Source organism: Danio rerio, chromosome 15, assembly GCF_052040795.2.
Source record: "Danio rerio strain M-AB ecotype USA chromosome 15, GRCz13ab, whole genome shotgun sequence".
In the NCBI taxonomy this organism is placed as follows: Eukaryota; Metazoa; Chordata; class Actinopteri; order Cypriniformes; family Danionidae; genus Danio; species Danio rerio.
Window position 1 is genome coordinate 18,469,368 of NC_141035.1, and position 15,689 is coordinate 18,485,056.

At 38.4% G+C, this 15,689-nt stretch overlaps 1 protein-coding gene and 1 long non-coding RNA gene across 2 annotated transcripts in view; both read left to right on the plus strand.

The window, feature by feature from the left end:
* Nucleotides 1-15,689, plus strand: part of LOC137487733 (uncharacterized) — a 753,637-nt gene that overhangs the window by 518,902 nt on the left and 219,046 nt on the right. The gene's annotated exons all lie outside the window — the stretch shown is intronic.
* dusp14 (dual specificity phosphatase 14) overlaps nt 6,900-15,689 on the plus strand; it is a 52,861-nt gene continuing 44,071 nt past the window's right edge. Inside the window, exon 1 of the mRNA XM_087282813.1 lies at nt 6,900-7,020. The gene's annotated coding sequence lies outside the window, so the exon portion shown is untranslated. The remainder of the gene's footprint in view (nt 7,021-15,689) is intronic.

The following is a 15,689-nucleotide window of genomic DNA, read 5'->3' on the forward strand; positions in this document are numbered from 1 at the left end:
GGTTATTTTTTTTTGTTCAATAATTTTTTTTTTTAAATCTTCGATACTTCATGTAAAAACATGATGTCTGAAAACTACTCAAATCTCCAGTTTCAGTCATTTCCATAAATCATGTTATCTCTTTTTGCAAACAAAATCTTCATATACACCCTGCTGCTGCCGCATAGATTGAAGTAGTATTAAATATTTGTGTCCCATACTGTATTGTGCCATTTTGACATCTCCTCATTTCTTCATTGTTTGTCTTATTTTCTTGTCATTAACATCAGCAATGCAACCAAATCTACTATTATTTATGCAGTTTACTCATTATTCCAAGATGATTTAACTTTTTCTTTAACTGGAAGAGTCTGTTTACCCTCTTAGCGAACACTAGTACACAGTCTTTAGGTGTTTTATATTTCTAAAGTTCCTCTGCATTTCCACCTGCAGCACTGAGACTGAGAATGATTATTTGTGAAGGCTCCACATCCTGTTCTTAAGGACTGATATTTTATTCCATCTCATTTCTTAAGCAAAGATGCTAATGCCAAATTGTACACTAAACTGCAACTACATATGACATAGCATTGTGCAGTATACTATTTTCAGTGATTGTGGACTTGCTCCCGAATCTACCTATGCCATTTGTCAGTTATTTCCTTTATGTGTCGTATACTTCCAATCCATACTCCAAACATTGACCACCATCCTAATCAGTTTTCTGTTCTGATCTAAAGCCTACACTCTCAGACATAAAGGCACACGAGCTGTCACTGACATGGTACCTTTTCAAAATGTACAAATTTGTACCTAAAAGGTCCATAATAATACCTCAAGAGTACATGTTAGTACCTAAAAAGTGTTTTAGGTATTATATATACTTTTGAGGTACCAATAACTACATATGTTGTACCTTTTGAAAAGGTACCTTTATTTCTGAGAGATTAGGCAAATAACTGAGAAAGCATCAATATGAAGGCCCATTTTTATGATATCATCATGTAGACTTCTCACAAAGTATTTTACAGTATTTAAAAAATGCTAAATTACAAGACACTGAAGTATTTTGATACAAAATATTAAGCCATTTTCATAAACCCTATCAAATATAAATGACAAAATACTATTTTGTATTTAAAATACATATTTTAAATATGTATCACAAACTTCTCATCCCTGCCAAGTAGTAGCTTTCAAAATAAAATCATTATGTTGACAAATTATGCTGATAATGACCAATACCGATAATAGGCCCACATTTAATCTGCAGATATTGAGCTCATCATTGAGTTTATTTAATTATGTAAATGTGTGTAAAGATATTTAATCCGCTTTTTATGGCAATTTCAGTAATATTATTGAATAATATGCAAATGCCTTTTTGATTTATGTACAATTCAGTTTATAAAGTAATATTTTATGTGTTTTAGTAGATATATGAGAGATATCCAAAACAAGTGGTTCTAATTGGATTCTCTAAATAAAAAGTTATTATTTTTGATTTCACATGTTAAGTTTTTAGTTACTCTCAAAATCATTCTGCACTGAAATAAAAAAAAAAAAATCTGGGCCTACTGCTAATCATAAAAGTGCTTTACATCGGCGCCGATATAATAGGTTGACTCCTAATTGTTTGCCATTTTTGTCAGGAATATTGCCAGTGTACAAACCTAGAATGTCATGTTATAATGTCCCTGACCCATAGAGCAGTCGGCGTGTGAGCGAACAACCTCTGACTGGCAGCGGAGCAGAGAGAGATGGCAGATTCTCCTGCCGCTGTCTGTGTAGGAGTCAGATCTGCTGTTCTGCATGCTCATTCCCTCATCAAACCACACAGCCGCTGTTTAAATGAGATCTGAAGCCTCCTCATGCACTCCATTATCACCCACGGTTCATACAGTCAGCTGCAGTTTAGTTCATTTCCTTCCGTAAAAGGGATAATTTGTTTGCTTTATGGGGGCCGAAGCTTTCGACTTCAAAATTGCACGAAATCAACATAAAAGTGGTTCATAATGAAGTTTTAAACTCCGACTAGATCAGCTTTAAAAGCGCAAACACATTTACTATTTTTCTACAAATCTTTGTCATCAAAATCCAGTCCCTTTTTTATCATTTTCACTGAAGAACAGATAGTTAAAGTCAGAATATTTAGTTCTTAATATATATATATATATATATATATTTTTTTTTTCTGTTTAAAGGAAAGGTTTTTTTTTTTAAAAACATAATAGTTTTAAATAATTTCTAAAAGCTGATTTCTTTTATCTTTGCTATGATGACAGAAAATAATATTTTACTACATATTATTCAAGATACTAATAATCAGTTTAAAGTGCCATTTAAAGGCTTAACTAGGTTAATTAGGCAAGTCATTGTATAACAATGGTTCTGTAGACAATCGAAAAAAATATCGCTTAAAAGGACTAATAATATTGACCTTAAAATGTTTTCTTTTTTTTTTTTTTATTAAAACTACTTTTATTCTAGCTGAAATAAAACAGAAGAAAAATATTACAGGAAATACTGTGAAAAATTCCTTGCTCTGTTAAACATCATTTGGGAAGTATTTGGAAAATAAATAATTTTTACCAAAACTAACTTAATGCCTTACATCCCACCCATCTAACACAGAATATATTGTTTCTTGAAGGTTCAAAACACATAAAACACATAATGGACGAATAACACTGAGTTGTTACTTTGGATTGTACTACATAGTAGGCAATAACTAAGGTAAAAGCAGTGTTGGGTAAGTTACTTATAGTAATAGATTACAAATGACTGATTACTACTGAAAATTGTAATTTTTAATAATTACTTTATGTAAAAAGTTATCAGATTACTAATAACCTTTATAGAAGTTTCTTTTATAACATATAAAAATATGCTGCAGCTCTTTCAGTAATATTCACTTAAAAACATTTTAATGGTTTAACACAGCAGCTTGACTAATTCAAAACATTAAAAGAGATCGCTTGTTTCAAACCAACACTGTAATAAATTCCCAGAATTTTACAACATGTTACTGTAATTTTTCACAGTAAATTACATTAGTGTCACTTTACAGGATTGAACTGTTAAATTTTATGTATCCTGAATTTTATTGTGAAATTAATGCTGGCATCATGATTACAGCAAACTACTGTAAAAATGGCGATATCTTTTGCAAATTAGTTATAGGAATTCAAACACTATTAATTCTTCATTCAACATAGAAATTAATACATTCAAAATTTAATGCGAGTACAGGTAATTGTTGTTATGAAGAACCTCACAGTAATTTACAGTGAATTTACATACAGTACCTTACTGTGAAAGTAATGTAATTATTAGCCATTAATTTACTATAAATTTAAGATTAAATATTTTACAAGTGTACTTGAAATCAGGAATGCGCAAGTGCGTTCTGCCACGTGCATGGTGCTCACAATATGCGCAAACAAGCCCCGTGCCTCCATTGGAAATAGTGAACTTGTACGCACAAAAGACGCAACGTGAACAGTTTCATAAGCAGCTGCGCTTAAGTTACTTTCACTCCCGATCCTGAACACAAATCCAATTTAGCCTGTTTAGGTGTACTTGGTGACACGTATTGTCTTACATGTTTCATACGCTCATGGAAAATCTGGAAAAGTCCTGGAATTTTGAAATGGCATTTTCCAGGTCTGGAAAAGTTTTGGAAAAAACACACAAAGTTTTAAAAAGTTATGGGAATTAGTTGAACAAATATCTGTATACTTGAATTAGGGCTGTGCGATATTGTAAACATTTGACATTACCTTATTTCATATTTCTGTGATCTATATTGCGATGTGAATACAATTTCACCAGATGATTTAACAGGTTTATTTGGATTGATTGGGGGATTTTGTTGAAGAGTGAATCTTGAACAATGTATAACAAATAAATTAAAAGCATAGATAAATAAAATATAGTAAAGATAAAAGTGAATTATAGTTGTCAGGTATTCACTATTCAGGTACAGATATTGAGTACAGATATCAACACTGCATTGTCTTCATTGTATATTATTTAATCTTTGTTTAAGTTACAAAAAAATTGCTTGTGGCTGGCTGTTTTAAAATTTGAAATATTGAAATGTTTACACAGTCACAGGCTTCGTACTTCCGGTTTGAAACAAATTTTTGAAGCTGTGTCACGGCCATGACATAATAGCGTGTATTCCAGCGTGTAGACTGGACGTCTGTGCCAGAGTGTGTCTTATTACGTCTTACAGTGTGTTGCATTAATACATAAAACGAGGGGGTTTCATGGCCCTTTAAAGAAATTAAAAGGAAAACTTATAAATGTTTGAAACAAGTGAAATGGGTAATGAAAATGGTCATTTTTGTGGGATCTCTTTAAAAATGCATGCGGATGATAAACATTTACTCTATCTCAACATTGCATATCCTGCGATGTGACTATTGCAGATGCACACATTGCAATATCGATGCTGAAATTATATATTGTGCAGCCCTAACTTGAATATAGGTTAGTTGTCTTTATTTAATTTTTTTTCTGTTCTTGGCCAAAAACTTGCTCTCACATTGTTAGTGCTGTGTAAGCATTATAAAAAATCAATATAAAAACAAAATAGATTGTTGTGTGTTCTATGATATGCTGTAATAAATTTGAACGTCATTGTTTTTCTTATTATTTACCATGTATATGTAGACATTACATGAAACATTATGTTATGAAAATGTGCTTAAAAGTTCTGGAAAGGTCTTGGAATTTTAGTAGTAAAAATGTGAATGAACCCTGGTCTTAGAATGCTTTCTGTTTAAGTGCTTGAACAAGTTGCTGGTCAAGTTAAAAGCAGTGAAATGTTCTTTAGAGAGTGGACAAACCGAATTTCACAGCGATATTTTAGCTTTTAGGCTCAATAAAATCAAAGTAATGTCTGTATTTACACTTGAAGAAGCAGCCACTCTCGTCAGCAGCTATTTCAGCTTGCGTTCTCTGGCAAATCATGATTTTAAAAACCAAATATTGTTTTCTAAAGCTAAATTTGTAATGTAAGGCTATTACACTGACTTTAGTAACTGTAATCAAATTACACAAATTCATTCATTCATTCATCCGTTTTCTTTTCGGCTTAGCCCCTTTATTAATCTGGGGTCACCACAGCGGAATCAACCGCCAACTTATACAGCATATGTTTTAAACAGTGGATGCCCTTCCAACTGCAACCCATCTCTGGAAAACATCCACACACATTCATACACTAGGGAAAATTTTGCCTTCCCAATTTACCTGTACCGCATGTCTTTGGACTGTGGGGGAAACTGTAGCACACGGAGGACTACCTACTGTGCCGCTGTGTTGCCTAAATTACACAAATTGAAAATGTAATTCATTACAATACTGCTTTCCACCAAAAAGTAATTAGAATACAGTAACGCGTTACTGATGAATGCATTACACCCAACTCTGGGTATAAGTAAGGTATAATCAGACAATAAAACCAAAGGAAACAGTCATTAGAAAATAAATAACTTAATTAAATAAAAGACATACTGCAAATAATCTTGTGAAAATCTCTTAAGATGTCAGTCTATCTTAAATTACAGTATGAATGGTTTCCAAATCTTGTTAAAAATTGACCATTTCGGGGATTTTACACCACTATTTCTTACAGAAAATGAAATGTATTTATTGGAAGTATTAATCTATTTTAGCATTGTGGTCTGGACAGTATGCTCCCTTAATTATCATATAATGCAATAGGGATTTGTGTAATAATATAATATAATATAATATAATATAATATAATATAATATAATATAATATAATATAATATAGGGTGACGCAGTAGGTAATGCTGTCGCCTCACAGCAAGAAGGTTCAAGCCTCGGCTCAGTTGGCTCTTCTGTGTGGAGTTTGCATGTTCTCTCTGCGTTTGTGTGGGTTTCCTCCGGGTGCTCCGTTTTCCCCCACAGTCCAAAGACATGCGGTACAGGTGAATTGGGTAAGCTAAATTGTCCGTAGTGTATGTGTGTTTGTGTGAATGAGTGTGTGTGGATGTTTCCCAGAGATGTGTTGCGGCTGGAAGGGCATCCGCTGTGTAAAAATGTGCTGAATAAGTTGGCAATTCATTCCGCTGTGGCGACCCTGAATTAATAAAGGGACTAAGCCGATGAGAAAATGAATGAATGAATAATATAATATAAAGATATGGCTTCAAGAGACTTTTTCGTATGTTTTGGCATGTTTGAGGTGTGTGCTAATTTTCGTGCATGTGCGTGATTCGTGGATCGGGGGCTCGTCCGTTTAATTTTTCTAGGTGGCGCTGTTGAGTCATTTTGCCACGCCCACTTCCGAAGCCCATAACAAACGTAAATTTTCGCCACTTCTGAGGCGTGTGCAAAGTTTCGTGAGTTTTCAGGCATGTTTAGCCCCTCAAAACCGCGATTCATTCCGCGGAAGAAGAAGAAGAAGAAGAAGAAGAAGAAGAAGAAGAAGAATAAACGGAGCAATTCCAATAGGGCCTACGCACCGTTTCGGTGCTCGGTCCCTAATAATATTGTGTGATGCAGTATTTTCCCCATAAAGACTTTGCATGCTATTGACAATATATAATTAGGATGCTTTGAGTGACAAACATATTGACTCAATGATTTGATTTGTCAGCAAATTATTCATGCTTTTCTATGAAATGGTTAATTAAAAAGATAAGAAAAATGGACACATGGCAGCTTCATGCATGGTTTACATGATAGCAACAAGATTTATGTAGCAAGGTTTGTGGAGATGTGTGTTTCTGGCAACGGATTTATGTCTTCTTTTCCACAACCCTCACTCCTTGTTTTTTCACCACTTCCTAATCGTCTCATTTTTATGGAAATGACATGAATCCTCGGAGGGAAGTGCTTCTAGCCCCGTTTACCTCCCGCTTTTTCTTCTGCTCTATTGATTTGAGGCTGTAAGCAAAGCATTGTGTTTCTGTACTAAGAACTAAACCTGAAAAAGCAGCTTTCTACCTCAGCAGACTACAATGGGCTTCTGCAGGTCAGCGAATGAGCACAAAATGAGGTACAAAATCTCTTTTCAGATCCTTCTCTCTCTCTTTCTGTCGTGGAATAAAGTAGCAACCTCTTGTTTTGCATTTCAAGCATTTAAGTCAAATAAAAATGAAAATAATAATTACTTTGGCTGACTGAATATGGGTACTGTATTTAGTGTCTGATAAGAAATCACAAAATAGCTTTGTTGTGTCACCTGAACTGTGACTATTATTTGTCTTTAAATGATTGCAAATAAAAATAAGTACACACTAAAAATGTTGTGTTGTTCAAAGTCAACACTATAAATAAATGCTGTGTTGTTGTACCCTAACAGTCACTGTAAAAAATGCAGGGTTCCACACAATTTCTTCATGTTGTCCCAACATACATTAATTGTTAACTTAATTGTTTTTTACCATAGTAAGTTGATTAAACATAAAACAATTAAGTTATACCAAAATAAATCTCAAGAGTTGTGTTGATTCATCTCATTATACGAAGTTTCTAACATAAGTTCAAGAGTTCACACTTAGATATTGCTTGACAGCTGTAAGCAGGTTTGGCATGCTGTCCCGGGAGAGAACCCTGAGCTCGGAGATAGTTGAGCCCAGGGCTCCCGCCAGGTCCATAGAGCATGTGAGGGGAGTACGAGATCAGGTGGTTCTCGAGAGCTCCCCTTTTGTAAAGGAGAAAAGGAGGAGAAAGGGGTGGATGGGGGGTTTCTTCGGAAAACGAAGATAAGGGAGTAATATCTAGCTAGGCTACTTATAGTGGGTTAGGATAGATCTGATTGGCTAACTAATGAGTGTAGATAGGTGGCCAGCTGCTGTCAATTATATCACGTGCTCCTCTCGAAATTAGTTTAAAAACTTCACTTCAAGAGTTCACACTTAGATATTGCTTGACAGCTGTAAGCAGGTTTGGCATGCTGTCCCGGGAGAGAACCCTGAGCTCGGAGATAGTTGAGCCCAGGGCTCCCGCCAGGTCCATAGAGCATGTGAGGGGAGTACGAGATCAGGTGGTTCTCGAGAGCTCCCCAAATGCATGAAGCTCGGGACAGCAGCCGTGTATTCGAAGAAACTCCCCAAAAGGCTTGAAATGCTATATCCGGCTGCTGGATATAGTTATTTGAAAAAGAAAAGGTAAAGAGGGCTCCTTTGGAGCAAAGGGTGAAACAGGTTCCTGCGGGAACCCGAGCAGAGTTGGCTTGGGCTGTGAATACTCCTGCTTGAGTAGAGACTCGGGGAGACCCCTGCGGGGGTCAGAGCCATGGGGTGGGCGGGAATCCTGCTGGAGTCATATAAGGGAAGGGGAAGGAAGGACTCCGGCTGGAGAGGGGGGTGAAGGGGGGCAGGGGGGGCAGGGACTCCGAAGGAGTAATTTGCTCGAGGAACACTCCTTGCGGAGATAGAGCTGGGAGGTGGCAGCACTATATATAATTATATATTTATATGAAACATATAGATATATAAATATATAATGGGGTAATCTAGGGCCTTGGGGGGGCGTTTTTACTGACTCTTGCGAGAGTCGAAGCTCTTGGCTCTCCTGCGGGAGAGAGAGCTGTATGTGCCATCTCCAGCTGGAGTCGGGAAAAGGAATGGTCGGTGAAGCCCCAGCTGGAGGGTGAAATGGCAGTTGGGCGATGACCCCTGCGGGGGTCCGTTGCTCGGGATTAACTCCGCAGGAGTTAGAGCTTGAGGGTGACAGCACTATATATAAATATATATTTATATGCGTGGGTGCATATATATATACATATATATAAATAAATTAAAAAAATAAAAGATAAGTGTGAGAAATAAACAAAAATAAACATAAATAAAAGCTAGGGCCGGGGAGGGTCGGTGACACGACTCGTGTCACAGCTCGGGGTTGGGTGAGCTATTTAGCTGGCTCCAGTAGGAGTCGGGAAAGATGAGGGGGAGGTGAAGACTCTTACTGGAGGGTGACGGGCGGTATAGGTGCTCTGGGGGTGTTCCTGCGGGAACAGAGCGTGAGGGTGACAGCACTATATATAAATTCATATTTATATGCGTGGGTGCATATAGATATAAATTTATATAAATAAAATCAAACAGAGAGAAAAATAAATGGTGCTATACTATATGTCATTATGGAATGACATATAATATAAAAAGCTAAGGCCAGGGCAGTGAGATGATTCCTGCAGGAATCGAAGCTCGGGGTAACGCCCCTGCGGGGGCCAGAGCCATGGGGGGGGGCGGGGGGCGGGGTCCTACAGAAGTTAGAAAAGTTGGGGGGCAGTGAAAACTTCTGTGGCAGCGGCCGGGGGGGGGGGGGGCAGGGTTGACAAGGGGGCCTGGGCAGGGAGAAAACTCCTACTGGAGTTAGGTGAGTGAAAAGGGGGAGAAGGCTGAGTGCAAATCAGCTGGAAGAAAGGAAGTTAGATGGCTGGGTCATGCCCGCGCCCTTGGGAGACTGGGTAGTTCCTCTGCCCTCGGGAAGCTGGTATGGTTGGGTCGTATTCTCTCCCTGGACTAGGCCCATATCCTTGGCCGCTGGGATTACTGTGTCTGCTGGTGAGGGTCCTCTGAGCTTCCCTGAGATGGCTGTGGCTGAGTCAGATATAAGATTTGAAGGCGTCGGGAGACCACCTTCCTAGTGTTTGTATGTGTTGTTACGATAGCCCTTGTGTGCTGCTGTGGTGGTGGCTTCAATTCTGAATGAGTGACTGGATTATGAATCTGGTGGGAAGCCTGAATAGTCCTATGACTTTAAGGTGTTTTGAAACCAAAAATGGTATTGAACGGAATGTGTGGATGTGTTGAGCTGTGAAACTGATGAAGTGTTCTGGGGTAACTTAAAATGTATAAATGAATGCTGACGCAAATGGTGTATGCTGTGGTTATGGGATTATCATCTTAAAAGGAGAGATGGAGTCAGCTGCGGCTCTGCTTCTGATACCAGTTTCTGAAAATAAAGCAAAAAGAGAGTCAGCGATTCCCTATGCAACTAGGAACATGTACAACTGTAATTTTTTTTTTTTTTTTCTTCCCCAGAATGTATTGACTATATTGCCCGTTAGAAGCGCATTGGCGGCCCCGATAATATACCCCACGAAGGGGGCAGTATCTGTGTAAAAAGGATATACTGAGGATGAAATTGAATAGCTAATAAATGAATGGCTTCTATTCCAGCGCTTAAGGAAGGAAGCATAAGCAGGTCGCATGCTTTAAGCGCCACCTGATGGTTACAAACCTTTATGAATTCTTTTCTGTTAAACCAGGAGTCACCAAACATGGTACCGGTGGGCACCAGGTAGCCCACGAGGCTCTCGTGTGTTGCTCACAGGCCTGTTCTAAAATAGCTCACCATAACGCCACTTACAAGTAAGCTTTCTCTAATATAGAAGTAATCATTTAAAAATGTAAATATTTGCAAAGATAATTAAAATAGTGTTGCACATTGATATATTAATTACAGGGTATTTCCTACCCTGTTAAATCGTTGTTGGTAACTTTAAGAGAATCATAACATGATCAGTGACTACACCTGGATGAATATTATTAATTATTACCAAAACTTAAATTATAATTATAAGTAAATTGAGCAATTTGTTATTTGAGAAGGGTTTATCAAACTGGTAGCCCTCCACGTTAATCGGTGCCTGAAAGTAGCTCTTAGTTTCAGAGGTTGGTGACTCCCGTGTTAAACGCTAAAGACAACATTTTGAAGAAAGCTGAAAACCTGTAACCATTGACTTTCACAGGAAGGAAATAAATACTACGGAAGTCAATGCGGCTGTCCGGCAGCCACAATTCATGACACTTCGTATTCTGCCGCGCCGCGGAGCGCTATTTGTATAATTGATTAGTTTATCTGATAAAGTGTGAATGCGTGAGTCTGGTGTGCATTAATCTACTATTCTCTGTCGTCAGCGCACCGCGTCACCGCGCCGTCGGCGCCTCTGGTGCGCGACGCTCTTTAGGCAGAGTTTGTTACGGCCAAGATCGGATTTAGATCATTTCTCTTCTATTCCGGAGATTGCTGCTGCGAGATGAAGTTGGTGAGTGACGAAAAGGCATCCCTGCGGGATAATGCGCATGTATGTTTGATGTTCTAAGATGGAGAGCAGTTTATGCTTAGCGTGATATTTCTTCCAGAATATAAAAGGGGACTGATTTGTCGATTTATTTGAGTAGCTTATTAATGCTTGAAATTCCATCACTCCAAATTGATGCTTAAGGATTCTATAGAAGTGCTTAAGCCGGAGGTTCTTCCGCAATGAGAACGCAAATATTAGAAAACCGGTCACTAGTTTAGCTGGGGGATATTAGAGAGAGAGAAACGGGGAACTTGTAGGTGAATTACGTGCAAACGCCGTAGTTATTGACGAAATCCAGCGGATCGTTTTTAAGCATAAATGTGTGGGCTACTTCTGCATCCGAATGTTAAACGGACTGCGAAATATAATTGTGACCTCCGATTGCCAGAAATCGGGTGGCAGGTGTAATGTTGATTGCAACCGAGCGCTGCAGCCGTCTAGATTAGAGAGATTGCTTGGTTTATAACGTGATAATTTAAGCATATTCATCAGGCAGAATCATGCTGTTAAAGCTGAAAAAGGCAGAATTATGAGGAGATGAAAGAGCCGTTATTAGACGTTTTTGGAAACGTTCTAATGCCCATTTCAGTAGGGCTGGTATGGATGTGCTTAACAGGGAATTGCTCTGTGATTTCTGGTGTAGTGTTGGTGGACGGCTAGTGAGGTTGTGGGAAGGGAGCGCCGAGATCGGCTGTGCTTCAGTAGACGAAACCTGGAATGAGAAATTCAGAAAATTAGGTCAGTTACAAACGTAATTCAGTAAAAGCATAACATGTTGACAAAAGTCGACAAGCAATTTCTGTTTTCACTAGGCTTAGCACTTGGCTGACTGCGTATGCACCGCCGCAGTAGCTGCGAGCTTGTATAAATTAGAGGGGAAAAAGCAATGATACGCAAGGTAGAGGGGCGGGGTGCGTAGTCCGTAGGTGGTAAGGATCGCTGAAAGAGGAGGACTGGAGTGTGTACTGGATTCGGGAGCTGCAGGCTGGAAGAGGTGAGGTGGGATTCCCAAGAGTTGCTTTATTGTCCGGGAGATTGGTTTTATCCGTGTTTAGAATTATGATTGCTGCCATATGTCCAAATCCAATATTGCTTTTTAATCCTTTCCTTGATTCTCCGGGGAGGCGGAGAGATTGCGGGTTTAATGTCTGTTTAGGATAGGGGGTGTGGCAGGAGCGTGTTATGTCCTGGGGGTGGCGGTGAAGACGTGGATTCGCAAGTTTTTTGGGTTTAATGCAGCGGCTTTGAATTGTGGTCCCGGCGTCTAGGAGTTTGGAGGAGTTCAGTGACAGTCGTTGTTGGATATGAGAGACGCATGATGATGCTGGAGAAGGTACGTAGCGGAACTGGGGATTGCATTGTGATCTGGCTGGAGTGGATAGGCCTACGGCCTCTTGTTGGAGCCTCAGTCTCGAGCTGACTTTCATGCTGGGCTGGTTGTTGTTAAGACGGGGCTGGTGTTTCATGGAGCGCGGAGCTTTCTTTCTTGTATGTAGCTGCGCTGATGCTGTTGTGATCTCCGCCGCCGTCGCTGTTGTTGTTGTTGTTTTTGTCATTTTTTTGTAGTTGCTGACGATGGTAATAAAGGTGGTGTGGAATTGTAGTTGAAGGATAGTAGGAGATGTGGAGGATCCGTTTTGTCCGTGAGTAACTTTGGAGGAGCTAGAGCGGACCTGTCCTTTGTTTCTTCGGAAAACGAAGATAAGGGAGTAATATCTAGCTAGGCTACTTATAGTGGGTTAGGATAGATCTGATTGGCTAACTAATGAGTGTAGATAGGTGGCCAGCTGCTGTCAATTATATCACGTGCTCCTCTCGAAATTAGTTTAAAATCTTCACTTCGAGAGGTGCCTGATCAGTCAGGTGGGTCAGTCAATTATATTGACAGTCAGTCACTCATACTTGGAGCTCAAGTCAAGCCTCAAGCCTCCTTCAAGAATAGGAGGTCCAAGCTCTCTTAGGGGTTTGATAGCTTTCTTAGGGGTTGTGACATCCCAGCATTTTTCAAAGTGAAATATGGACAAAATCAAGTTAGGTTACATTTTTAATCCAACTATTGATTTGGTCTAGACTTCACCCAAAGTCTGTGTTTAAACCAAGCGACTTGTCTTTGGGGGCTGGCTCCATAACCTCTAGATGTTCACTGACTGCAAAAAAAAACATATTCACAGCTTAGTACAAAAGATGGTATTGGTGTATATAGCTAATATTACCCTTCATGACAATTGTGAGGGGGGTTGATTTTTTTTTTTTGTAACTAATGCGTTTCGTTCATTCATTCATTTTCTTGTCGGCTTAGTCCCTTTATTAATCCGGGGTCGCCACAGCGGAATGAACTGCAACTTATCCAGCAGGTTTTTTACGCAGCGGATGCCCTTCCAGCCACAACCCATCCTTGGGAAACACACACACACACACACACACACACACACACACACACTAATACACTACGGACAATTTAGCCTACCCAATTCACCTATACCGCATGTCTTTGGACTGTGGGGGAAACCGGAGGAAACCCACGCGAACGCAGGGAGAACATGCAAACTCCACACAGAAACGCCAACTGAGCCGAGGTTTGAACCAGCGACCTAGCGACCTTCTTGCTGAGGCGACAGCGCTACCTACTGCGCCACTGTGTTGCCCGCATTTTGTTTATATTAAACTTTATTAAGTCTGCATAATTAAGGGCCTGGCCACTTAAATGATAGCTAGGTCCCGCTGCTTGCTGTCAAGTCACCTTAGCTGATTCCGGCTGATTAGCCGCTGAACTCAGCATATATCTCATATTTTAGTTTTGTTTTATGTGGCTTTACACAATCCATTGCCTTTTGGAATTATATCTTGCAAGTTACAGATGATCTGGCATGCTATGTGCACTTAATTGTGCTCGTAAACTATTCAAGTGGCCTACATTTCCCAGGTGAGGGAAATTAAATGCTTATATACCATAAATGTATTTGTTTTATTTTTAGATCATTTATCATTTATTATTTTCTCAGAAACTTGAATGCATACAGAATCTGACAGATTGATTAGCTGTGGGCTCTAGAACAGTCATCTAAAGTGTTGTCATACAGTTTTATGCCTGGATTTCAATCCAATAGCCTTACATTAACTAACACAGACTATATTTGAAGTATTTGGAAGTAATTCACGTTTTTCTCCTGTTGAAAACCATCATAAGAACAGTGTTTAGTGGCTCAATGTATTATAACAGTGGTTTTAAAAGTCTAAACACTTCATTGATATAGTATACAACCAAGCACATGTGGTCAGAAAACAAACAAGTTGAAGGTAATAAAGTATTTATTATAATAAAGTGTTTCTCCCAAAGAAAAGCCTGTCTAAACAAAATGCTAGCAGACATCTGCATCTTCCCTGACACTCTGCCTCTTTTCCCTTGTTTGGTCACCCCGTCGATTTGATGACATGCAAACAAAACAGCAACAGTTGGTCACGCCTATAGCTTAATTTGTGCTTATCAGAAACCTATGGGTGACATCACTGATACTACGTCTATATCTTTTACAGCCTATGGTTAAAACAACCCAATATTTTTAGACTGTAAACAAAGCTATAATTTGTGAAACACATTTATTCATCTTTCATGCACTGAAAAAATGCTGACTTGACACCAAATGTTGAGTGAAATATGGACAAACCCAAGATTTGTTTTTTTGTTGTTGTTTTTTTTTTTTTTTTCAGCTAAATGTAAGTGACACTTTTAACCCAGCAGTTGGATTTGGTTATTTTTATGTTGGGTTTACAACAACCCTTCATTATTTAGACTGTGTGTTTAGCTATCTATTGTTTTACCTGCTAACTGGCATAACCAAGCATATTAGCATTACCATAGCTACTCTAACCAAGTAACTAAAAATACATACAGTTGAAGTCAGAATTATTAGCCCCCCTGAATTATTAGCCACATTTATTTTTCCTCGCAATTTCTGTTTAACGGAGAGATGTTTTGAACACATTTCTAAACATAATAGTTTTAATAACTCATTTCTAATAACTGATTTCTTTTATCTTTGCCATGAGGACAGCACATAATATTTGACTAGATATTTTTCAAGACACTTCTATACAGCTTAAAGTGACATTTAAAGGCTTAGCTAGGTTAATTATAGGTAGAATATGGTAATTAGACTAGTTATTGTATAACGATAGTTGGTTCTGTAGACTATCAAAGAAAAGAATAGCCTAAAGGCGCTAATAATTTTGACCTTAAAAAAGTTTTTAAAATGTAAAAACTGCTTTTATTCTAGCGGAAATAAGCAAATAAGACTTTCTCCAGAAAAAAAAATGTATTATCAAACATTTCCTTGCTCTGGTAAACAACAATTGGGAAATATTTTTAAAAAGAAAAAAAATTCAGGGGGCTAATAATTTTGACTTCAACTGTACTTGTGATCTTGGCTATTTGAGAGTGTGTGCATCCAACAGAAAGTAAGTTTGCTAGAAGTTTTCCCAATTGTTGAAAATCAAGTGTTGTTCACTTAACAGAGTGACATATTTAGAAACTCGTTTGCCCCCAAATCATGAAGTTTTGAGGAACACATATAAGTTAAATTACTCACATATAAATATAGCAGCAATGTGTAGTTTACATGTATTTTGTA